The following is a 25082-nucleotide window of genomic DNA, read 5'->3' as shown; positions in this document are numbered from 1 at the left end:
GCAGTGAGGTGACTTAGGTGCCTGGCTTTGTCCTTGCTGCTTACCCACCCAAACACACCTCAAAGTACAATGCTAGGGACTATAAATAGTTTGGGATCCTTTAAGGCAAAATACAGGTGCAGCGTAACCACTTTGTTTGGTCCAAGTTTCATGGATGACAGCAGGAGTCCTAGTGAAATCTATACTTGGTTTTCCAAAGCCAAGAACACACCCTGAAGTCACTAATTGTGGTGTTTCCCCATTGATCTCCACAGGGCAAAGTTGGGCCCATGCTGAAGACTTCTGAAAATGCTGCTCTGCAGTTGTGGATCTGGTGCCATCACCTCCTGTGAACTCACTGATGTCTCACCACTGTAAGAGACAGCAAGATCTGGCAGCTCTGCTCACCTCCAGTGTAAGTGCTTAACAGATTCCCATTGGAAACAAGTGTTCAGCATGGCTGCAGAAGGGGCCCCATGCTCTTACTAACAAATATTGGCAACATTTCATGAAGTCCTTGTTCTCTGTTGGAGATGCAGGGGAATACAGGTAGTTAACTGCACTCACATTTGGACACTTTGCAGCCTACTGCATCCTCATGTTTGTTTGTTCTTTGTTTCCCCTGTGGTTGTGTCTGTGTGCAAATCCCTGGGGTTTTATGATGTACTCCAGGAATGTGGAGAGTGAGAGGACCAAGCCCAGCTAGGAGGACTGAAGAAGTTTGTAATGAGCTCTTGGTTTCAGCAGGAGACAGTGAGGACCTGCCATGAGTTTGGGTGTGGAGGAAATACAACAAGACTCTGAGCCAGGGCTGGGTGCCACTGAAAAGCAGGGAAAGCAGAAGTAGAGTTGGTATGGTCTTGGTGAAGCCACCTGATGAGTCCATCTGAGGTGGAGCAAAACCAAGCATTGTAAGGCCAGCCCACAGAAAAGGAGTAAGGTAGTGGAGAGGTGGAGACAGCAGAGATGGGCAGAGTTAGGAATGATGCCTCTGCCTGCCAGTGCAAGGCTGCTCTCGTGCAGCCCAGAAGCTGGGCTTTTGTGCTGGCTTGAACTTAGGAGATGGAAGGAGAAGGTATTTTGCGCACAAGCAATCTCCATCTGTATATGCCAAAGCATTCAGTTTATGCTGTACTAACCTGGATGTGTTAATGTTGCTGAGGTGCTGCCTGACCTTCCTCTGCTCTAAGGGTTAAACTATGCAGCCAGGCTTTTTTTGACAGTACTGCAAACAGACAGCTGTGAGTGGTCTGAATGTCTTGCAAGAAGGACATCAAAGGCTCTGTGTCAGCCCAGCTTCAGGTGGAAATAAGGCCTTGGTCCTGGTTAAGCAAAGCCATTTGATTTGGCTCAAACTAACCCCAAACAAATATTCTGGGAACATTAACATATTGTGAGGCAGTGAAGCAGTTGTTTGACTTCCTTTTCTTCTCTCCCTCCCTTGTCTATTTGCAAAAGAAGGTCTTACTCAGAAGAAAGGAATGAGGAAAGTGTAAGCCAGGATCTCCTAATATTAATGACAGGGCCCATCATATAGAAAGACTCATGCTTTTCCATTGGAGAGATTGTGTGGGTCTTGGAAGAATAAGATGAGTTAGTAATTGGGGCTGGGGCTAGGCAAAGAATGAGCTGTGAAACCCTCAGCCCCTTTGCACGTGAATGGGAAGAACCCAAAACTTTTCCCGAGTTACTGAAATGTGTTGTGAAGCGAGAGGCCATTCGGAGTGTGGGTGATGGAGCAGGCAGGCTGTGGAATCCTGTTTAAATGCAAGTCTGTGTAAAGGAATTTGGCTCCCTGGCACCTACCTGAGCTGTGCAGGTAGGTACACTTTGCTGAAGTTACTTGCAAGTAATGTGTGGGTTTTGTTGCTGTTTTACTTTCCCAATCCCAGTAGATTCTGTGTTGGCCAAGGATTCTGCAGTTGTCCAGGTTTTAGGCTATTTTCTCTTTCTGAATCTGAAATCTGTCTGCAAGGGATTTGCATGCAGTAGCACCTCTGTATCTCAGGACGCCTGCATGCACTCTCCCTCACCTGTCTGCAAACATGGCTTGTCTGTATCACAAGCTGAATGCGGGGATGGAAAGGCCCTGTGTGTCCTGTAACAGCATGGACACTTTCCTGCCCTGCCATGGTTCTGCTCCTCTGCCAAGATGCTGGCCTTGCTTACAGAGCATGAGCAGGGAGGTGTGTGGGGACTGGTCAGCCTCACCCCTCCAGAACAGCCCCCAGGAGCCTGGCAGAGCTGTTGCTAGCTCCAGTGAACAAAATCAGGAACAGGTCCCTGGGTTCCTTTATCCTGTCCTTACTGAGATATTTCAGGCATGCATGATATAATGACAGTGTGCTGCAGCCCAAAGGTGTGGTGGAAAATCTGGTTAAGCATGCTGGCTGAGCTGCTCTGTGGATCCTCAGCTGGGACATGCTGTAAGGCACAGCTCAGCACTGTTAGCACAGGAAAGACAAGAGCTGCTCCTCTCTCACTTCAGCCTGAAGAAACCGCATTTTTCCATTTAGATTTTTCCATCAGCTCTTGCATCACTACGTAAGTGCTTGCCTGTGTGTTTGTATTTCTAGCTGTTCGGTGCTATTTCATATTTTTACTAAGATCATCTCTTGAAAGCCCATTTATACAGATCCACTTGTCTCCTTCAGATGCAGCTTTTGGAGTCAAGTCATTCTCTTTCAGCTGCACTGCCTCTCTAGGCACAGACTGCTGTGTCTCACTCACCCCAACCTGACACACTTCAGTGCAAGTCAATATTAAGCCAGGTTTTCCCACAGCAGTACACTGATTTATGTGGCTTGCTATCCTCTCTGACCCAAGGCACCTGACCACAGCAGTCATAAGGTCCCCATCACATGTTCCCATGCTGTACCTTGCAGAGGGATTGGCAGGGCACAGTCAGAAATGTTGCCCTCCAAGGTGTATTAGGGATGATGGAGTTCAGAGAGGGGAATGAGGACTTGCCATGTTATTCAGTTAAAGCAAAGTCCAGCAGAAAATCCAATGGCTTAGTTCGCTCTGTTGGGTAAAAGTTCAGAAAGGGAAAAAACCTGTTTTCTTTTTCCAAACTCATCAGTTTGTGATTTTTGTGGAAGAGTGACTTGTGAATCTGCAGAACTGCATTTGCAATGACAGCTGCTAAAACTTTGAGATTTTACATTTATAACCACTAAGAATTTCTGAGCAGAGGAGAATAAGCAAAACAGAGAGAAGCTGAACGTTACAGCCTTCGTGCCTTGCAGTCTGACCTGGGGACTGTTTCCTTTCATAATGGCTGTAAGTGCTGTGTGGTCTGGTGTTTGATTTGGGCCAGGGAGCGAGGCCAGCTGTGCCAGAGACACACCTGCCCCTGTTCCTGCTGCCTGCCCTCTGCTGTCTGGCAGCTGGGGGCTCATTCCCGGAGGGCATGGCGGTGGCGCACGGCATCCCCGCAGACAGGGCTGAGTAGGGAGATCAGAGATCAGAGCTGACTCAGATAAAGATCACAGGTAGAGCTGACTCCAATAACTTCCTTAGACTTCTTCTAAAAGACTGCTGGGTCTCTGTGGCTCTGTGTTTCTGGGCTGCTCCCCCATCTCGGAGTGAGAAATCCGAGCATCCTCTCTCCTGGCACTTGGAAGGAGTGCTTCTTGTTCGTGTTTGTGATTTTCCATGCACAAAAACCTTCTGGAGGAGGGGAAGCACAACTGCCAGGCCCACTGGCTGGCATAGGTTTTATTACTCCTTTCAGCTTCCTTGTTGCCTCAGTTTGTGTGCCTGCAAAATGAGATTAATCATCTTTGTCCTGTAAGCTCTTTCCTGGAAGAGGAAAAGGATGAGAGTGCAGAGAGGCGTTGGTGCTGGAGTAACACACCTGCTGTGCAGCAAGGATGCAGTTACTCCCAGAGGCTGTGCTGGGACACAGGAGTAGATTCCCTGTGCTGCCAGATGCTGGTTTCATATCCACACCCTAAGAACTACCTCTTTTGCTCTCTTGCCCTAGGAGGACTGTCTCCCCCTCTGTAAACACACCTAAGTGCTTGCATGGGAGAATGGCCCCCATCAGCATTCCTGACTGTGTGATCTTTCTTTGGATTGCCCTTAATATTTCTTTACCTTCCTCTTCTTGAGAACTCGGGGCTCTTTTCACCTGGGCACTGTGAGCAGTTCATGCAGAGGTGTTCATGCCCTTTACTCTAGCATGTCTTTACTTAAGCCACCAGAGTGAACACTTGCATGGGTGACAGGAAAAGGGAAATACAGTACCCAAGCCAGCAAATGAGGTTTGGAGGAGGACAAATAGCCCCACTTGCTGTAGTTCTGAATGCACACAGGCTGATCTGTATTAGGGCAGCATTACCTGGTACTGGGAATCAAATGTTATTTGCATTTCCTTGGCAGGTGGAGCACACCAAAGGCAAGCCTCAGAAACCCCAAGAAACCCTGTTTTAGTCGAAGGGCTTTGGCTCAGGCCTGACTGCAGCATGTGTCAGGGACTTAGAGCAGGAAAGGCCAAGGCCAGCTGTGCTGTGTACAGCCCAAGGTTTGCTTGTACTTGTACCTGGGCAGAAATTTCTGCTAACATAAGCAGCAGGGAAGTGATTAGTGGTACCAGCCTTTGGCTAGAGTCAAGTAGAACAAAACCCCAGGGTCTTCTTATGGATTATGTGCAAACAGGGACATTTTCCTGAGCTCAGGTATTTGGAGCTAGGAATGTGCTTTTAAATAACCCACTCAATACACAATTCAGTGACTTCAGCTATAATAACTTGATTGAGAACTCTGAAACTGTGGTATAACTCTTAGAAATTTGTTTGTGTGATGATTACAGGAGTGGCCAGACTGATGGATGTCTGCTCCTTTGTATTCTGTTCTGGAAGTCACAATTCTTCCATCATGACATCCATTTCCATAGCAGTGCATAAATGAGAGTTTCTAGATTCATGTTAAAAGGGAGGGGTATGAACATGTAGGCTTTTTACAACAAATCCTGTGAAACAAGCCCTCTGAGCAGCCACTGGTAGAGCAGACACACAGAAGGGTGGTTTCACAGCCAGGAGCTGCAGTCGTAGCGTAGGAGCAGATAAATTCTGATCTATTGAGATAGATTTTCAGATCTGTTGAGGCCTTTTGTGGGTCTGCCAAGCCAGATCATTGAAGTTACTCTCTAACCACATACTTGTATCCTAGTGCTGATGATCTGGGTGTTCCAGGCATGGGAGTTGTTCAGAAAAATATCTCATTTTGGGTGGGTTTCTTTTAGTTGAAATTTCACTGAGGCTACAATTTATATGTGACTCCATGTCACTTAACTCATCATACAATGCCCTAGTACAGGGGGAAGGTCCGTGTGCCGCTTGTGACAAGAGCTTCATTGTGTGTTATTTGCAGATGGCCAGGCACAGAAACTTTTCTGTTGTTTAATTCTAAACTTTGGGTCACTGCTTCCTCTATGTAATCTTTACTAGGCTTAGTAAGCATCATAAAATCACAGAATGGTTTCGGGTGGAAGGGGCCTTGAAGACCATCCAGTTCCAATTCCCTGCCATGGACAGTGACGCTCCCTCTTGCCCTGTCACTCCATGCTCTCATCCCAAAGTCCCTTTTCTCCCCTCTTGAAGCCCTTGTAGGTGCTGGAAGGTCTCCCTGCAGACTTAAATCCTGTATCACTAGGAGGAATAGTTATTAAAACCAATAATTGGATTATTATAGCCTCAACAACATGAATTATACTTGTGCATGGAACACCAGTGTCATATTTACATAGAAATGAATTTATGTTGTTTATATTGTGTTGTTATTTACTGTGAGCAGTGATAATTGCTAGGCTGGGCTGAAGTTGTGTGGGTCATTTTGAGCCTGGATTCTGGAGGAGGTGAGCCTGCATGAGTGTATTATCTGTCTCATCATTTATCAGTCTCCTCTTTAATAACTTTTGAAGGCATTGACTAATTTCATCTACATTTGACACAGGGGCAGAGGTTTTTGTGGTGGGGAGATTAAGGGACAAAGGACAGAGGCACTTGGTGAGCTAGAACTCATTAATTCCTCTGCTCAAGTAACAGCTTGTTTGGAATTAACTTCAGGAAATGCTCTTTCACTGGGTATAAACTTTGCTGCAATTATATGGTGATTATCACAACATTTTACTGAATTCCCAGGGATCTTTCTGTTTCAGCTTGCTGGACAGGGATGTTTGTGTTTACCTTCCAAAGCGTGTTTTCACTTAGATGTTTGTTAAGTTGTGAGACGCCAAATCAGATCAAAATTGATGAGCTGCTTCGGATAGGAGAGTTGTGAGAGTTGTGCTCTGAGGTATTAAGGAGGAACATAGGAAGGACATCTAGTCTGGTCCTCAGGATAGTGCAGCCACATAAACTCAGTTTTGTCTTTAGAAACTGCTGATGCTGACTGCTGTTTGTAGTTAGACAGAACTTGTATGGGCGCCATCCCTCCAGATCAAATGCAGTGTTCCTCTTTGTCACTTTGGAAGGTGCAGGTGTTCCCAGAGCGGTGCTGCAGAGCTGCTCCCTGCAGTGGCTGTTGTGGCTGAGCTGCAGGATGGTGCCATCCCTGCCCTGCCCTCCCAGGCATGGAATCAGCCCTTCCCAAGGCTGGGACCTTGGCATGGACAGGCCAGCTGGAGTGAGATGCCTCTGGATGTGAGTAGAGTAGCCAGAATGCAGTTCATGTACAATAAAAGACCTCGTTCTGTAGATCAAGGCTTCCAATAGCTTGCAGCCCCAAGGAGGAGGTTCAGGTCCCATTGCAGAGCAGTTTCTCATCTCAGGACCATGCAGTTGTCCATGGCCATTACCATGACAGCAGGCAATCAGATCTCTAGACCTTTTCCCTTTCTGTAGCTCTATAAATTCCCAAATAAATATGCCAACACTGACACCCATGAAGTGGAAACTGAACAGAAATAATGTGAAGTACTTGCTTTTGAATGCCAGCATGACACATTTGAAATACTTTCATGCAGCTTCTATGTGAAATCCAGTTAGTGTTGGTCACTGCACAAATATCAGGTGTGTATCTGCAGGGGATAAGGCAGGGATTTAACTTCACATGGCGGGAGCAGTCCACCCTAGAGAGAGCACTGCTCACAAAGTGACAAGAGTCACCACATCCTCCTGTGGGAGCAGCAGAGTGGGATATGCTCAGATGCTGCTTGTGCACAACTGCTCTCAAGGCAGGAGTGGAGTGAAACTTTTCCTGTGATCCCACTGCAAATGAAGCGGGATCTACATGGTCACTGCCTGCAAGCTTGTAGCCTTTCGTTTCTCAGTCGAGTCCATGTAGCCTCTTTTCCTCCCCTTGGATGTGGAAACTGTAATCCTTCTGTAGAATCCTTTATCTCTCTGGCTGTGGATGGGTCAGATAAATAAGATAGTTTTGACCCGAATAACTGTAGTGAATAAGGTAACATGTCTAACAAAAACACTTCTTTCATGAAAACCTTTGTGCACACACCTGACATAGGGCCAAATCATTTTGTTAGAAGGCCCATGACAGTGCACTGGATGGTTCAAATTGATTTTGTTCTTTCAAATTCAAAACATAAACTCACTTCACACTTTTTCTTTATACCTGAGTGTCCTTGTTTCAATTTCCAGTGTAACAAGAATTGTTCCTAGATGGAAATAGCAGAAGACCAGAAGAGATTCAAAATGAGGCCAAATTACATAAGGGGAGGAAAGCAAAAGAGGGGAAACAATAATTTTAAAAAAACACCTTATTTTCTTTCCATAAAAATATTTCAGTGAATTGCTTTTCCCCAACACTGATGTGTTCCCCATGATGTGAGGCTGAAGGAAGGAAGATATGCTTTACAGGTAAAAATTATGTAAAATAATTTTTATAAAATTTAAAATATAAAATTTATGTTAAATAGTTATTCTTTATTATCTTGCTGCTGCTATTTTTGTGGGCTTCTCAAAGAGGAGATTTGAATGGGGACCTGTAACTAAATGAAATCCTTCCAGAAGTGAGTCTTTGCCTTGTACTTCTCATCAGCCTAATTCCAAGGAGTGTGAAGTCTGTTATTTGACATTGCCTCGAAGGCAAAGTTTTATGCCAAATTTGAAATAAAAGTCTGTGATCTGTATTTCCTCCTTTTCATTAGGAACAGGGAATGTGCAAATGAAACAGACCTTCCTGTTTCCAATCTTCCAGCAAGTGCATGTTTCAGTTTGTCTTCCTCTCCCATTGCAAGAGGGGGAAAAAAAAGATGCACTTGAAAAAAGATGGATACTTGCCTTCATATTATGTCTGCAAGAATAAGAATGGAACATGTCTGGACATGAGAGGATCTTAGCAAGAGCTTTGATTCACAAGTGGGAGCACTGTGTATTGGGACAGCTGTTGTTATTCCTGCCTGAGCTCCCAGCTCCAGCCCTCAGAGGATCCTGCCTCTGCTGCAGAGGTGTCTGGCTTGGTCACAGAGCAGCTGAACTGCCACACTCTATAGCCAGAGTAGCACCCTGCTGGTTTCACCGACCTTACAGTGTGACCAGAGGCACAGGACCTTCATTAGTGTCCCATCTGCAGCTCGTGAATAGCCCCCTCAGACTTCCAGTAGACACAGCTATTCTAGTTACACCAGGTGAGTATCTGGTGCTGGGTGGCCCACCAGCTAACATGAGGAACTATGCAGAAATTAGTTGGTGTAACTCCTAGTGGAAGATGAGATTGTGAGAGAGTCAGTGTTCTCAGTTGTCTGCTTCTTCACCACTGTTGAAGGCACACCATCGTGTTAGGCCTTTATTTTAGAGGTGGGTTACCAGTTGTAGTTCTCCTGGGTAAGGGCAAAGTGCTTGGACTCTCAAGGTCTAAGCTGAGCTGCCTGGTTTTTGGAGTGCACAGAGACAGAAACATGAAGCATGATCGAGGGGGCCAGCCTTGCAAGAGAAAAGCAGCACCAAATGTGACCAGGCCTTGTGATTGTCACAGCCACAGAAGCGGTGAGGATCTCTCTACAGAGTGCCCTGCAGCAGCGGAGGATCAGCAGGGCCTCTTGGTGCTTTCAGGAGGAACCACAACTGATGTGCTGCCTCTTGGTTTTATTTTCTCTTGCAGCCATCCTTTGTCACAATCCTGAGCTGCAGAGTTTCTGAGGTGATGTGGCCAAGCCCCGTGGGGTCCCTGCCAGGCTCTGGGCTTGGCAGCACATCAGCTATCACCTTGCAGTGGGTCCCACTGCAGTGTGTCCCACAGTGCTCCTGTCCTCCACAGTGCCCTGGGGCAGGCATGGCAGGGGCTGCCAGGCCCAGCATAGCTGCTGCTGCTGCTTCATGCCTGTCCCAAACTCCAGTGGGATGTCTGAGCTGCCCAGCCAGCTCCCTGTCAGGCCGTGCATTTCGGTGCACCCATCAGCAGTAGCATGGCTAATAGGCTGCTGGTTAAATGGCTGTAATTAGGCTTCAAAGTAACCATTATGATGAAAGGGGGAAATCTCACATTCCTCTCCGCTCTATCATTTCAGGGTGTCTGGCAGCACCCCAGAAAGACAAAAGTGCATCTCTTGATACCACCAGAGCTACCCGTTTGCAAGGAATGCCTCACCTTTGCTTTATGAAGACCCTTTTTTCCAGGAAAAAAAATACGTTCACTTCTGAACTCAGTACTCTATTCTCTCCATTCCTGTGGGTTTTTATCTACCCCGTGTGTAAGCACTTTGCAAATATTTGACTGGAAATTATGGGAGATAAGACAGGTCTGCCCTTGCTGCAGCAGGCAAGCACCTAGCAAGCAGAATAGGAACTGCAGGGATACATTTCAGCCTATCATATCCTAGAATGAGTATGGTGTTTACTGAGAGACTGCCTCTTCTATTTGTGCATTGATCCACTTCAAATTGTATTTGAATATCTGAAATGCTGGCATTAGTTTATTACACTGCTCCTCTTTGTCCCACTTTCCGTGTTTCAGACACTGGGTTGTGCAGGAGAAATGATAAAGGTGATGCTGCTGGTGTCAAATGCCAGCATGGGTTCAGCACCTTATTCCGGAAAACGACCTCTCCCTTACTGAGCCTTTCTGCTCTGGGAGGAGAGCAGGCTGGGGAGTCCCAAGTGCAGTCCTCTGCACTGTGCTGTTTGTTCCAGCTCCATTTTGGAGCATATTAGCAGTTTCCATCGTCCTCCTAATTGCACTGCCATAAAACATCCTTCTTACTCATGAAGCAGAATACCTAGATCCACCTTCTTGCCTCCTGGCTAATTACTGTCATTATCTGGCTAGACAAACTTGTCATGAGATTAGAATCTCCTCACAAAACAGGGTCATCTCAGGAAGTTCTTGCTATCCGGTTTTGTGTAAATCAGTCACCTCTGCAGCTGAACAGCAGCTTGGATTGTTGAGAATTCACACGCTCCCAGGAGGGGAGCAGAGGAGCATTTCCACACAGGAGATGCTTCAAAAGAAGCTGGGTGTTCCTACTGACATCAGTGGGGCAAGCCAACGCCTACTCTCTTGCACCTGCTCAAGGAGTTATCCTTTAAAGACACTGAAAAGAACTAACCACTTGCAGTACTTTCATTGCCTGGATGGATCACTGCTGTAATAAAGTTGTTATATTCTACTTAGTGTATCCTTCACCCCTGCGCGTTGGCAGTTCACCTCACCTTAACTCCGTAGCAAGCCTCAACATGGACAGAGTCCAGGAAGAAGCCACAAATCAGGCTGGTCATCTTCTTGTGTTTTTTAAGGCTTCAGGAAATTCCAGCTGAAGATGCCAAAATAAAATAAATTCAACTCCCCATTTAAGACAGAAACTGAGCTTAGTGTTGTAGGCACTGGGTGCTTTGCCCTCAGCTCTGCAGGGTTTTTCTGCAGAGGCTCTTGGGGCTGGCTGTTTCCATGCGTGGGGAATGTAGGTCTCCTTGTGCTTAGGCAACTGGAGAGCCAAGCACCTCTTACCCAATGCCCTTCCTACGTAGGTGAGCACAGCAGGAATCCTTGCTCCCATAAACCTCTGGTGACTTCACTTTGCACACTAGCCCACACGGGGCCTGCCGTGCCAGAGAGCGCTGTCACCAATGCACTAAATAACTGTAACTGCATTTTAACAGGCCTGTGGCAGCAAGGAAACCTGTGTTATCCCAGCAGTACTCCCCAATGGAAATGTGTGCAGCTATAGGTGACTGTAACCCTGGCTACAGTTAAACAAAACACTCCCTTCCTCAGCTATTGTAGCAACCTAAATTGCAGGTGGGTCTGGTTGTCTGTAGGCCTGTGATGCTCCAGTGATTCTCCTTCTCATTCTCTAGTGAGAAACACACAGCTTTGGTGTAAGTTCTCTCATTTTCCATGTGAATGTGTCTTGAGGCCTTGCTGCAATCCACCCTTCAAGTGGTACCCTGCAGACTAAACCAATGAGATGGTTCTTGAGCTTTTCTGAGCTCTCCACTGCTGTGATAGCTGTGTATTTGGCAAGTCTTGTTGAAAAACTTGCCAAAGTCAGAGACGCTGGTCCGTGTAGTGCAGACTAAACTGAGGCTGGTAACACACTAAGCTTAAAACCAAACCCATTCCTTCCTTTCAGTGTCCGAGTTTGCTGCGTTTCTGCAGGACCGCTGCAAGGCTGTGCAGATGGACATTCAGAAAAGGGGTAAGTGCACACATTCTTAGTGAGGAACCCTCAGCAATTCTGGTTCTTTTCTTTGCACAGCAGGGCAGGAGAGCAGCCAGATCCTCAGGGCAGCAATTGATTGCCTTAATCCTTCCTCTTCCTACAGTTTCCTGCTTCACTTACACACTATTGTCCCATTTCAACAGATATTGAAGCTGGGATGCTGCAGACAGTAGTGCTCTCCTCTGATTCATCCTTGGAGCAGGCCCTGTCCTGTGTAGGAAAGGAGGCAAAAACACAGTTTTATCTGTGTGTGTAATGAGTCTGTTTCATAATACATTCACACAGGTCAGCCAAATGAGGGCTGTACAGACATGCTATTTCCAAAGGGTACCCAAATAAATGAAACTTTCTTGCTCTTTAAGGGCCCTATTTGGACAGATTTGTGAACAGCCAGTTCTGGGGTGAGTCTAGGGTATGCTTGGCAGTCCGTACAGCTTGGGAATGAACACTATGGGTGAGGGTGCTTGTGTCAGACTGCTGAGCCATTCCTCAAGTAGTCATACCTTTGTCTAGCCGTGCTGTGAATTGTCCCGGGGGGACAGAACTGGAAAAGCCTGGACACTAGTCAAAGGATGTGTCAGGATCAATTTGGTCCACCCTAGAAAAGACTTCTTCCAAACCACTGGTTCTTAAATCTAGCCTGGATCATACCAGCTGTAGCAGATGTTCCTCCAGGTTAATCTCAGTTAATATCACTTTTTCACACTGTAGTAACTGGTCTCCAATGTACTACCAAGTGTGCTGGTACAGCCGAGCGAGAGCAACACATTCTAGGCAACAGGTGGTGGCTGCAAGGATTGCCAGTCAGCCCTCAAGAAAATGTACTTGGTGAGGTGCAGACTGAGGCCTGAGCTGCCTCCTGTTCCTGCTGAGGACATGTTTATCTGCAGACTGTTAAGGCAGCAGGAGCCATTTCTACATCTCCTTCCTTCCTGTTGAGTTGCTTCTGCTTTGGTGGCATCTGCTGTGTGAGATTTGAGAGAGGCTCAGGGTCACTCCCCAGAGTAACTTGTTAGAGCAAGCTGTGCCATGCTGCCTCAAACCAGGGCCACATGTATCTGAAGTGTTCCCCCCAGCTCAGCTCAGGGTTAGTAGAGAGGAACAGTTGGACTGGGAGATGGTCCCCTGAGAATGCCACGTCTGTAAAAGGAGCGGGTTGGTCCTGTCCTGTAGTGAGCAGGAACAGTGCTGGCTGTCCTGCTCCTGACAGCTCTGTTGGACTCTGGAGGTAGAGAGGTAAAATAGACCACTGGGCACCTATGGGTAAGGGCAGCTCCAGCAGAAGAGTCTGAGGGGAGAGAAAAGGACCCAGTTTACAGGCCACTGATCTGGGCACCTGCCTGAGATAAAGCTCTGCTTCCAAATCTTGTTCTGCTGGTTTTGGGTCTCAAGTGTTTCATCTCTCCCAGAGCCACCTCTCAGTGTCATGGAGCTGCTGACCTCCCAGGCTGTGGTGCCCTTCCTCTGTGTGACCTCCAGCTCTTCTGTTGATACAGTGATACCATCAGAGGGGCCAGGGTTTCAGTGCTGGCTTCTGCAGTGTGTTGCAACTCCCAGCACCTGTGGGCTGTCAGGGCAGCAAGGGCAGCAATTTCATCCTGACAGGGAGGAAGAGGCCCTTGAACAGTGCACCCAGGGAACAATTAAACAAAGATTTGGGATCTCTGCTTAGCCATGAGGGGAGACAAAACCATGAATTTTAGTCTCCCATCCTTCTCTAGACTTCTGCTAGCAACATCTCTTATTCCCTCTAATTAGCTTAGGATGGTGAAGGAAGTAGAGTAAGTGCCTGGTGCTCCAAGATGCTTCAAAGTGACCTTTGTCAGAAACCTCCGACCTGTCCAGCAGTCTCCATATTCTCTATATTGTATCTCATGATCCACACAGCTCTGTGACCATTTGGGAAGTCTGGTGGAGCATAAACAAAATATATTGGTATACTTAGCAATCAAAACCACCTGTCAGATCAACATGTAGGTTTTGCATTGAATATGTGGAATAAATTAGACATCAGACTTGTGGTGCTGGGTGCAAAGTACCCAGGGTATCAATAAAGCTTCCTAGATGTCTGTAATAATCTTGGCTGTGACATAGCAATAAAGAGAAAAAGAGATCTGGCATTACTTCATGTATGTTTGTGCAGAGGTCTCTACTGGCCTTCCAGTGAAAACAAAGCAGTTTCTTTTGTTTGCACACCTCACGTTTTGTGGATAAATGAATCATTTTAGGGTTTGCTTGTTTTGTTCAACAAATGCAAAGTAAAAGCACTCTCTAATTCCCTCCTACCTTTCTGGCTGAGCAGGCTCATGCTCACCTGAGAGCCACGAGACCTTGACAGGAAGGTTGCACCCTTCAGCTGCCTTTGCTCCTGCTCTGTTGACTCTCGCCGAGGGATCGCTGCCTTCTGCCAGGCCCTTTTGGATTTGTGCTGGGAAGCAGCGCCCCAGCACAGCCAGCCTGGTACTGCACCTCCTGCATTTCTTGCTTGTCCTCCGCACTGCAGGACCTGCTTCCCCGCAGAAAAACCTCTGTGGGTGTTTTCCCTCCTGCCAGCGGGACCTTCTTGCTGCAGTAGTGAAGTGACTGAGCCGTGCTGAGTGCTGCAGGGCTGCAGCACCCACAGCTGCCCCCGTGGCCACGGCACAACCTCCCTGTGAATGTGCGGATTGTTTTGTCCTTCAGCAGGTAAGGGAAGCAGCAGCGAGTCCCCTCCTCTCACTGATGAGGCTTCTCTGCTGCATCGAGCTGTTCAAGTAGGACAGGCATTGCAGGTCCTTCACAAAGCTCCTGTGGCTGATTTGTGGCAGAAAGCTCTTCCCTCACTCCCATTTCTCTTGCTGCTGTGGTAAAGAACAGCTTTGCTTTCCAGCACTGCCTCACACAAAACACTTGAGTGTCTTACGAGGTTTTCTTGGTTTTGGAATGCTACTTCCTTGTCCTGTCTGGAGGATTTCAAGTTTTGCCCTGGGGCAAGCAATCTCCCTGTGCACTTTCCTCCCTCTCTTATCACTTCCTAAAGCCAGGCCCATCTCTGCAAACCCATGGGACAGTGATGGGGAGCAGGGGATGAGGAAGAGTTAATGTCACTGACGTAAAACCAAAGTGTCTTTCAGTGTTTATTTAGTATTTCACAAACTATAAACTGCTCTGTAGGGGTGCTGGAAACAGAGATAAATTAGTAACTTAACAAAGATCCTTGTTGGTTTTGGTGGGTCTGTGAGAGCCCTATTCTGCACAGGAAGCCGTGTTGCCACACAGCAGGTAGCAGCTCTCCCCTGGGCTGGACATGGGAGTCATGTGTACCATGGATCATTTCTGGTAATGACCTCTTTAGTGCAGAGACAGTGGTCAAATGTTTATTAGTTTATGTACTCAGAACCAAGCACCTTCCAATGACAAGGTCACATGCCTTTATAGTGATCTGCAGTACTTGAAATCAAAGATACACTAAGTTGAAAAATAAAGAAGGATCCAATGGACAAATAAAAACTTGCAACCCTTAGGAAACACTTCTGGGGCTGAGCCCACCTGTTTGGGACAATGTATTCTCTCTATTTGTTGTCAGTCCATGATCCTGCCAAGCTTTCTGGTACCTGGAAATCTGTTTTCTGGTGAAAAACATCTCATCACATCCTAAAACCTCACTGTTAACTCCTAACTATAGTGAAATGTAGTTGCACCCTGTTGCTGAAAGGCAAAGAAAAGGAGCCATCTCCTCTAGCCCAGGACTAATACAGAAAACCTCTGTGGCCAGAAGATGGTGTATAGGCTTAAGAAAGGAAAATGATTAGGAAAAAAGAGAAAACAGAAACAATAGCATTACATTCACACCACTGTGTCCTCTAACTTTGATGATCTGTCTTTGAATTCTTTCAGGTAGGTTTTGAACCAGATTATACTTTTGATTTTCACTTTGGACAGTGGCAGTGAGTTCCACAGGCAAATGGTGGACAAAAAAGGTGAAAAAATGCTGGCTCCAGTGACCGCTTTCAGGCAGCAGCCTCAGAACACATCACTGGATGAAACAGCTCCTCCATTTCACACTTGCAGTCTCATAAATACAGTTATTTTTTGCCTACTTCTTGTATTACAGGACAAACTGAAAAATCATTCCCTCTTCACATTCTTTGCTTCACTGCAGATCCCCAGCATGTTCCCTTCAGTTGCTTCTTTTCAAGTGAAAGGGGCCTCATCTCTCCTGCTGCTACAGCCTTTTGAAATGTGTCACCTTTGAGTTCCCTAGTTCTGAAGGTAAAAAAGAGCAATGGGATGGGTAAGACTGCAAGTGGATTCAAGATAGTACCCCATTATCAAAGTACATTGTGGCACAACTGGGTTTTCTTAATACCTTCTATTTTCCTCCTGGCCTTTTGTGCCTCTGCAGGACACTGTGAAGGAGGAGGAAGACTTAGGCTGCACCATGCTACACAATTCTAGAGAGGTCTTTGGGGTTTACTGCCACAGTCTGATGAAACTGTAAAGGAAGAACAGGCAAAGTTTTGGCAGCTTGGAGAACAGCAGTATCTAAGGGCAGAGGGAATTCTGTTCTAGGAAGACATTTGGGTGAAGTTCACAAAGAGGAGGAGTTAAAAACTGAATGAAGCTTCTTTGGTTTGGGCTAAGGTAGGGGCTGAGCACAAGAGCGTGAATGGGAATCAAAAGCTCAGGTGTACCTCAGGCTCCTCCAGAGGCCTTGAGTAAAAGCTGCCCTCCCAAATTGTCCTGTCTAGACTATTGCTGCCAGAGCACAGCTTGGCCCAAAGAGTAAGGAGTCAGGACTCTCAAATCACAAGTTACATTTGCATTTCTTTGCTTGTAAATGAAGTGTATTTGATAGGAAATTTCTAGGACAACAAGCATGGCTGTCTTACAGCACAGTGTAACTAAACCCTCGTACTCAGAAATCACAAGTAAAGCCCTTGAAAAACCTGTAGGCTTGGTATAAACTTGATGTAACATGGTATCTCAGACTAAATATTTTGCACTGCATTTATTTGCTAATCCTTCAGAATTCAGGGTTCAAACAGTTCAATATCTTTCTGAAACCCTGTGGGCTACCAAGGTATTTCCTTTCTCTTTCTTTCCTTCCTTAAAATGAGAAGTGGTAGTCTCATATAATTGCTGGAGTTGCAGCTGTAAAAGGGAGGAATTGCTCTAAGAGCACTGTCACCATAGCCAGTGACGCTAAAGACTGTTTTCTGGGAAGTGCTGGACTAGGCTCTTCTTCATCCTTCTGGGGAACACAATTCCTCTTTCTGATTTTGTTTCATGACACTTCTCTTTTGTGTCTGGAGCCTGTGTTTCCCACCCCCCCTGAAGCTGGTGACAGTGTCAGCCTGAGATGTGGGGAGCAGCAGTAGGCTCCAAGCAGTTCAGTAGGCACCCCAGTCTGTGTTCACTAGCTCTGTCTTCTCTGGCACGAGGATGGATCCTTTCCTAAGGGCATCCCTTTAGGCTGCCACATGGATGTACTTTAACCCAGTGTCATTCCTGTCATTATGATACAAGCCTTCAGCCCAATACCCAGGGCAAGCATGTGTCTGTCCAGGGTTCCTTCTCTGGAGCAAATGAAGCTGCAAATCCACCTCCATCCCAGGGAGATGTCACCCTCTGGGAAGGACAGCTGAATCTTCCCTGGTCATTCAGACAGCTGTCTTGCTGTTCCTGACCCCTCCCCAGCCCCACAGCATGAGGAGTTTGTTTCCAGTTCCTCTCTGTAGCAGAGAGACTTTGAGGAGCACGAGGCGGGATGTGTTCTGTTGTCGCACATGCTCAGCACCTTCTGCAAATGGGCAGTGAGAAACTCAGAACAAAACCAAGGCCCTGAGGCTGGTTTCTCTGCAGACAGACAGACCTGCAGTCTTGCAGAGCAAAACTCTTCTCCCTGTCCTCTCAGTCAAACCCGAGCTTCCTCACTCAGCTCAAACTTTGCTTTGAACAGTCAGAGTGACCTCTCACCCGGGGCTTGCCTGCCCAATTTGTAAGCCCTTTAATAGTGGTAATCCTTTATCCTACTTTGCACATCAAAACACATGCAGGCTCCTCCCAAACAAGAGAACTTGGCAGATGAGCCTTGGGTAAAAAGCCCAGTAATTTATACAAATTATGCTGTTCAAAGGTGTCATTTCTCTTTCTCCTTAGCAGAAGGAAAAGATTTCTTCCCATCCAAATGTTACAGAAGCAGTGTTTGTAATTAATCACTGCAGTATTAGGTTTATCTAGGCACAAGACCACTCTGCTGTGGATGTACCATTTACTGAGGGTGCAGCTGGCAAAGCCTCAGTGTGTCCCAGTGCCTCTCCAAGACCAGGGCCTAGAGAGAGGGTCTGGGTCACCTTTTCCCTTGCTGCAGCATTGCCTGTGGTTGTCTGCACTGCATCATGGCCCTTTGTAAGTGCTGTGCTTTGTTGCTCTCCAAAGGGAGCTCGTGCTTCCTGTGATTATGGAGCATCTCACACAAGAAGTCTCTGATCTGAGCTGAGGATTATCTAGGTGTCTGTGGCAAATTCTTCAGGGAGAAAATGAAATCATTGTAATATGTTCCAGCTTCTCTTAGAGGTGATGGCTTCTGGTATCATTGTGGAGGGGGGCAGTGAGCTTGTACAGTTGGCATGAGCCACAAATAATGTTTCTGAGAGCTTCTTCACTCCTGGGAGTGTGGGAGATGCAGGCAGAGCAGGCAGTGGATGTGCTGTACCCCGCCCAGGACGGGGATGGATTGTCACTGCAAACAGGTGGATCTTGCTGCTCCATGCATTGACACAGCTTGTCACTGCCACAGAGAAGCTGCTGGCATCTTTTAGACCTATGTAAATTCTGGTGTTAATAAATTCAGCAGCTTCCTCTTGAAAACCTTTATTGGGTGACTTTCACACTGCCCCCACAGAGCCCTGTTCCTTGAAGTCAATGGGAGATCTGGGTGTGGTGAAAAGTCAAGATCAGACCTGTAAATCAGATGATAAAGAGAAGTGCATCAGTAGGAAATGCTTTTGGGGAGCAACATATTCCTCTCCCGTCAATTAAAAGTGCAGGGAATGGCCCAGAAAGAGCTTTCCTCTGACATGTAAGGGACTGCATTTCAACAGCATAATGTTCTAATGGGGCTTTCTGGTAGGCTGGGGACATAAAAGCACATTTGTGCCAAATATGTTGTTCAGCCCATCTAGTCAAATCCATTTCTGAAGAAGGATATACAAATCTGTGTGGTTCTTCCCAGGATTCATTGAGACCACCTTGTGCAGTCTTCACATATCCTGTGGCAGAGCCCAGTCCCTGGCAAACTGACATGCTGTGTGCCATGGCCCAAAAATGTCTGATGTGTCAATACAGGCTCAGCTCTAGGAAATATATTCTGCTGGGTCCAAATCCCTTAGGTACTCTGAAAGCCTCCCTTATTCACTGGCCCCTCCTGAAACATCTGTGGCAGCTCACTGTGAAATTATGTGCCACTTCTGTCCTCTTGGTTGCTGAGTTCATTTAATTAATGTTATTCCAACTTTCTTCCTGACTTTCTTCTTCCTTCATTGTTTCATAAGCCAGTGGTACCTAGCCTTCTGTGGGTCATAAGTCATCAAAAGGTTGCCTCTGACATCATTGCAAATAAAATAAAAATGCATTAAAACAAGCCTGTGCATGTGCAGAGCCCAAGTGCAGAGACAGAAAGGGCAAAGGAAGGTGCCAGCTTTCAGTGCTGGCAGCTGCAGTGCTCCTGGTGCCATGCTGAGGTGAGCTGTGGGGGCACAGGGTGACCCATGGCTTGGTCCCCAGAGCATGAGGTGGGCGTCCGCAAACACACAGACCGGGAAGTGCACTTGCCAGCACTGAGCACTGGACATCACCACTCGCACTGTCTGTGCTCATAGCATTCCTGAGGTTCTCCCTTGCCCCCTGCACCATGGCTCTGCTTCTGCCACCACCCCATCCTGGCACTTTCAGTGCTTCTGGGGCAGTGCTGGGAGCTGAGTGCCTTTTCCTGAGCTGTTTTGTCCTGTTGCTTCAACCTTGAACAACAGCGGAGCTAATAAAAGAACTTTTGAGCGCTCTGCAGATGGAACATGTCATAGTGGGAAAATCAATCCACAGATCTGCTCTTTGATGGTATCTAGCTGCAGGCAGATGCTTTCATGTGAAGCAGCATCTTCCCAGACAGATTATTTCCTTGCTCACATTGTGTACAGACGTGCAACTCCTGGCATAAGCAGCTTTGCGCTGCAGCACTTTTCTAAACGCAGCCTTTCCTTTCTCATGCAGGCACTTCCCTTTAGGAGTGTTTTGGAATGGCCCAAAGAGAAAACTGGCTGGCTGTGCATCTGACTAGGTAAATGTAGGCCCAGGAATAACAAGTGGCAATGCAGCAGGGGATCACAGGAGAGCTACAGGCCCCCCTCCAGTCAGCCTCAGCACAGTGCACAAATATCTGGCATGTCCAGTTGCTCAGAAGAAAAGGCAGGAAGTTGGTCTGTCAGCATTTCCATCTCATTTCCTCAGCATTTTTAAAGTGGGAAAAAAAAGTACAGGCACCTCCATTGCAAGGAGCAAAACTATAAGGATCAGCTGGGAGCTCCCTTCAGACAGCTGTGCAGAAATGGTCTGGAGTTCTCAGCAGATGAGACACACATTGAAACATGTTGTGATACTTTGTTCTATTACTCAGTTATTGCATTTGTTCCTAGAAACAGCATGAAACTCCCAACAGGCCAAGTGTCCCACATGGCAAACTTCAAAAAACCTCCATAAAGAGAGAAATGGCTCCCTTTATCCGTACACTTCTCATATTGCACGCTGAAACCACAATAAACCCAACCTGTGAACTTGTTACATTTTTACTTGTAAAATTTTACATATGGGGCAGGTATTTCTTTTTAGTGAGATTGTGTTTGGTGTCCAGTAGCTGAAACTAGAAATAGTAAATTGTCGCCTAATCTAACCTTGCATGACTCAGGTGCTTTCTTCCAAGTCTGTTTGGTTTTTATCTCCATGTCAATTATTGACTGTTAACAGCTTTCCACAAGACAACTTCTAGCCAGGTCCAGGGTGAGCACAGGAAAATGCAGTGCAGTGTGAGGTCTTGTGAACTTTGAGACCTGAGCTCACACAACCTTTAGGAGCACCTCCCCACCCCTTCTGCTTTTGTAACCCCCTCCTTCCCACCCATAGTTGTCCTAAACAAACCTTGTGGCAATATGAGAAGTCATGTATTTACATGGTAAAGCAGCACTGGAATAGTGCCAGTGTGTTCTGCCTTTGGTAGGAAAAGCAAGTGGGTTTTGTCCTTTAAAAAAATAAAAAGTAATTTCTTTTTTTAACTTTTGTGCCCTATTTTACACCTCACAACGTTTTTCTCTCTCCCTTGCATCCCACAGCCTCAGAAGTTGGCTTCCATCAGGCAGGGCCACTGTGTCTTTGCTGAGTTCTGGCTCTGCTACACATCATGCATGAGAAGGATGGCTAAAGAAGGACAGGCAGAATGAAATTTCACTCAAAGCAGTTCATTCAGTCATCCCTGGATTTCCCTGTAAGTCTTGCTAAGATTTACTATTTGGCAAATCTGGTTGTGTGGCAGAGCACTATCTATCTATCTATCTATCTATCTATCTATCTATCTATCTATCTATCTGTCCATTTTTTTCTACACAGCACTTCAGTGACTTCCTCATAGCAGATTGGTCTCTTATTTGTTCTACTGTTCATTCTTCCAAAGTGCAGAAAGGTCGTTCTGCCTCAGATCTCAGAGTTAATGGCAGACAAAAGGAAGTGGGTGTGAAGTAGCTCATATGAACACTGTGAAAAGCTGGTGCCCTTTCTATTTATAGCCCTGCTTGAACTTTCATTCATTTAGTTGCTATTTTGGTATGGCAAACATTCCATCTCCTGGGGAAAGTACGTTAGCAGTGCACGTGAGCAGGAGGGAAAACACATTGGTCATGCAGGCAAATATTGAAAGGCCTGGAAACCAGTGCCATTCCCAGAAAGCATATAGAGCCAAAGTGATACTGGAGGGAAGCTCATTCATTCAGCTGACAGGCACAGCAGTGCTTTGAGGTAAACCCAGACCTCTTATTGACCTCATGTCTTTTATTACATTTTAAATCCAAGGAATTGGTAATGTATCTCTTCTCAGTGGTAGAGGTTTGTTGAAAGGAACACCCTTGGTCACTAATTCTCTGCTCTGCTTTCTGGGTAGAGAGCTGGCTGATGAACACTTAAAAACCTCAGTGGGGCTTTCTAGTGCTGGCCAAGGGAGTTTCCTTAGCTGGTCAGTGTCTCACATCTGTCTGTTACAGAAATGTTTTGTTCTCACCTGCTTTTCTCTTTTTTATCTAACATGAGTTGTACCTACCAATACAGACTTTGTGCACAAAGTCAAATGAAGCCCTTTGTGGATTTCACTGATGTTTACCTGCCGATTGTGTAAACAGTCTGGCCACTGGCTTCAATTAAAGCAAACTGATGAAGGAAAGTTCTGGGCATGGCCAGGTGTAGCCTATACTTTGAGATCTTCCATGAGGCACTTGTGCAAGGAGGCAGAATGAAGGTTCATTATGAATTGGGAGTGCTTGGTATGACAGCCTTCTTGTGGAAGGCTCTTAATAGTCAATAATTGACATTGAGATAAAAACCAATAAATATGTGTGTTGATACCTGGGGATACTGGGGACACAGATGGAAATGGTATTTACTTCAAGCTATTAGGTGTTTAATAAAAAAGAAGTTGGATACACTCAGTGGTTTTGAGCCAGAGGAGCTGCTTTCTATTTAGCGAGGGTATCCCAGTCATTCCATGGGACAGAACAGGTATGCTCAGTTCCCATGACCACTGGAAACAGTGAAGCCACAAGTCTCATGTTGAAGAAAATGGACAACCCGTTACTTTGACCTCCTTCTAATTGCAGGTGAGTTTGTCTGAGGAGGTGGAAGGTCTTCCAGTAGATGGAATAATAAAAGAGAATTTCCTTAATCCTTCTCTGAATTTGGTTTGCAGAAGCAAAGAATTTTGCAATCTTGTTGTTCAGCAGGCATGGTGCTTTCCCTCTGTTCTGGGGTTAAGATCTGAGGGCAGCAGCAAGCACCGAGGAGAGTCCTGTGACTGTGAAGGAAGATGTGTGTATTGATACTGACATCTCCTCTGGCTTGAGTAATCCTGGACGTGGGGCGAGGTCATTCACACTTTCATGTGCTAGCCAGCAAGCTGGATTCTCACACCCTTATCTATTATACTGGCTAAGGCGTGCTCTGTTTTCTCTTCTATCTGCATAACCAGGTGTTGAGCAACTGGAATGTCATTCCAGAAATTCTGACTGCCTTGGGTGTGTGCTCCTCGCAGGAATAACTTCTGGGAATCACTTTGGAGGGCCAAACAATATGGTTTTCAAAAATGATGTTACTGTACAGTGTGACTTTAAATGAATTATATAATTTACCAAGCACCGTCCCTCTACTGCAGAGTAGCAGACTCCTCTGCCTGCTGTTTCAGAGGGTGATCCAGCTCCCAGGATGTGGATATGATGAATATGTGTGCTATTCACATAGTTATAATGTTTATTCATACTGCCTATATGTGCCAGCAGGGAATTGAGATTTATTTCATATTTTCTGTTGTTTTAAATTTGCAGCCCCACATCTTCATAATTCAGCCTCATCATTCATTTCACTCAGTTGCAATCAGGACACATTCCCAAATGGAAGTGACACTGCAGAAGGCACAGAAACTGGGAGCAAGCAACCTTTAACACAGCCAAACACTATTTGCTATGGCTCTGGGCAAAACCCTGGCCTCCAGAGCAAAAGGATGGTGGTAGGAAGAACAGGAAGGCTTGGCAAGCTGGGGAGCCACCTCCTGATGAGCCCTGATTTCAGGGGCACATGTGTGGCAGAATCCCCTGCAAGGGCCACAGTCAGGGCAGGCTCTGCCAGAGTGGAGGGCAGGATAAATCCCACATCCCTCTGGGCACCACAGTGGCATCAGAGCCCCCCAGACAGGGGGAAGGTAGGGAGCAGCCAAGTCTGTGTTGTGTGTAGTTGCTGCACTGTGTTGAGCTGGCACGGTCAGCTCAAGGGTCAGGACACAGACAAGTGTCTCCTGACACACTTCTGTGTCCCAGCCACACCTTTGCTGGCAGGGAGCAGGCAGTAGAAAGCTGATTGCTATAGAAACTCAGGGCTAAGTCCTGCTTGTGCATACAGAGCTCCACTGGCTGTTACCTGATGGCCCAGGGATACAGCCGGCCTTGGATTTGGGCTATGGTGCAAAGATCCTTTATCAAAAGTCAGTCAAGGGCATTTCAGTGAGGCTGTGGCAGAAGAGGAGAAAGAGGGTCTTAAGAAGACGTATTAAGATTCTCATAGCAAGCCAGCTATGGATGAGACAGCTGCCCTGGGTGATGGGAACTAACCAAAGCTGCAGAATATGAAAGAAGGCAGCTCTGCACCTGTGTGCAGCACAGCAGGCTATAGCAGTTTTTGTAAAGGTTGAGGTTTCCATTGTATCTCCATGCTTTGGGGCTCCCTGAGGGTTTGAAGACATTGTGCTATCCTTGATACTTGAGCTCCCTTTCAGTTAGATGCAGTGACTGACCGAGGCCCTTCTGGACATCTCCTGAGGTTTTTCTCCTGAGGTTTGCACAGAGAGCAATGGCAAGGTGAGCTCACACCTCTTTCCAGACCGTGGCTGCACATGCAGCATGTAAGCAGAAAACTGGCAGCACAACTTTTTGATATCTGGAAATTTGGCCTCTCCAGAGCATTTATAATCAAAGATAAATTCAGCTGGAGTGGTAAGGAAAGCTGCCCATTAAAAACTTTTCCTGGCAATGGTATCTTGTGTAGCTGGGATATGTTCTTAGCTGTACAACCACATTTCAGCTGTGCATTATGCAACTGCTATTAGCATTAATGAGTTACAAGGCTCATATACTGATACTGTTCCTAGAAACAGCCTGCACAGGGATGCACTCCTTTGGATTAATTTGGGGAGTTAGATGGAGCAGAGGCCCTGTGTACTTTGGTCCTCTGGTGGATACCTGGATCCAAACCCAGAAAAGGGTTCTGGTCTTCAGCTCTGGTTTTCAAAAGTAAAAAATAAAGCTGCCTCTGGAGTAAAATTTGGGTTCTGGTTAGGAATAATATCTCCCAAATGCTTGTGATATCCAGCCTGATATAAGGATCAAGGGGGCAAAAGCAACTATTTAAAACCTACTAACTAGAAATCAAAATAAAATTAATCCCCAGACCATGAAGATAACCTACCATGGAAACCTCATTAAATTCTTATTTTGAGTAAAATGAAAATTACTGTCAAATACTAATACTTCTGATACTGGTATGTAGAAAATACACTTAGAAGAAGGCAGAAAGATCTGCAGGGGCTCTGAGTGCAGCTTTACCCGTCTCTAATAGGTCACTCAAGTCAAGAAATTAGCATTGATTTCTAGTGACTGAATTTCTTACTTGTTTTTGGGCTAGCACAGTACGCCTCAGTTAT

The 25082-nt window shown here is 46.3% G+C and overlaps 1 long non-coding RNA gene across 2 annotated transcripts in view; it reads left to right on the top strand.

Moving 5' to 3' along the window:
* Positions 1 to 25082, top strand: part of LOC113460387 (uncharacterized) — a 57188-nt gene that overhangs the window by 3344 nt on the left and 28762 nt on the right. For both annotated transcript variants that reach the window (XR_012580543.1, XR_003382227.2), the window contains exons 4-5: positions 255 to 394; positions 20965 to 21116. This is a non-coding gene — a long non-coding RNA (uncharacterized LOC113460387). The remainder of the gene's footprint in view (positions 1 to 254; positions 395 to 20964; positions 21117 to 25082) is intronic.

Source organism: Zonotrichia albicollis, chromosome 5 (genome assembly GCF_047830755.1).
Source record: "Zonotrichia albicollis isolate bZonAlb1 chromosome 5, bZonAlb1.hap1, whole genome shotgun sequence".
In the NCBI taxonomy this organism is placed as follows: Eukaryota; Metazoa; Chordata; class Aves; order Passeriformes; family Passerellidae; genus Zonotrichia; species Zonotrichia albicollis.
The sequence above is the reverse complement of the archived record's forward strand: the minus strand, read 5'-3'. Positions and strand labels throughout refer to the sequence as shown.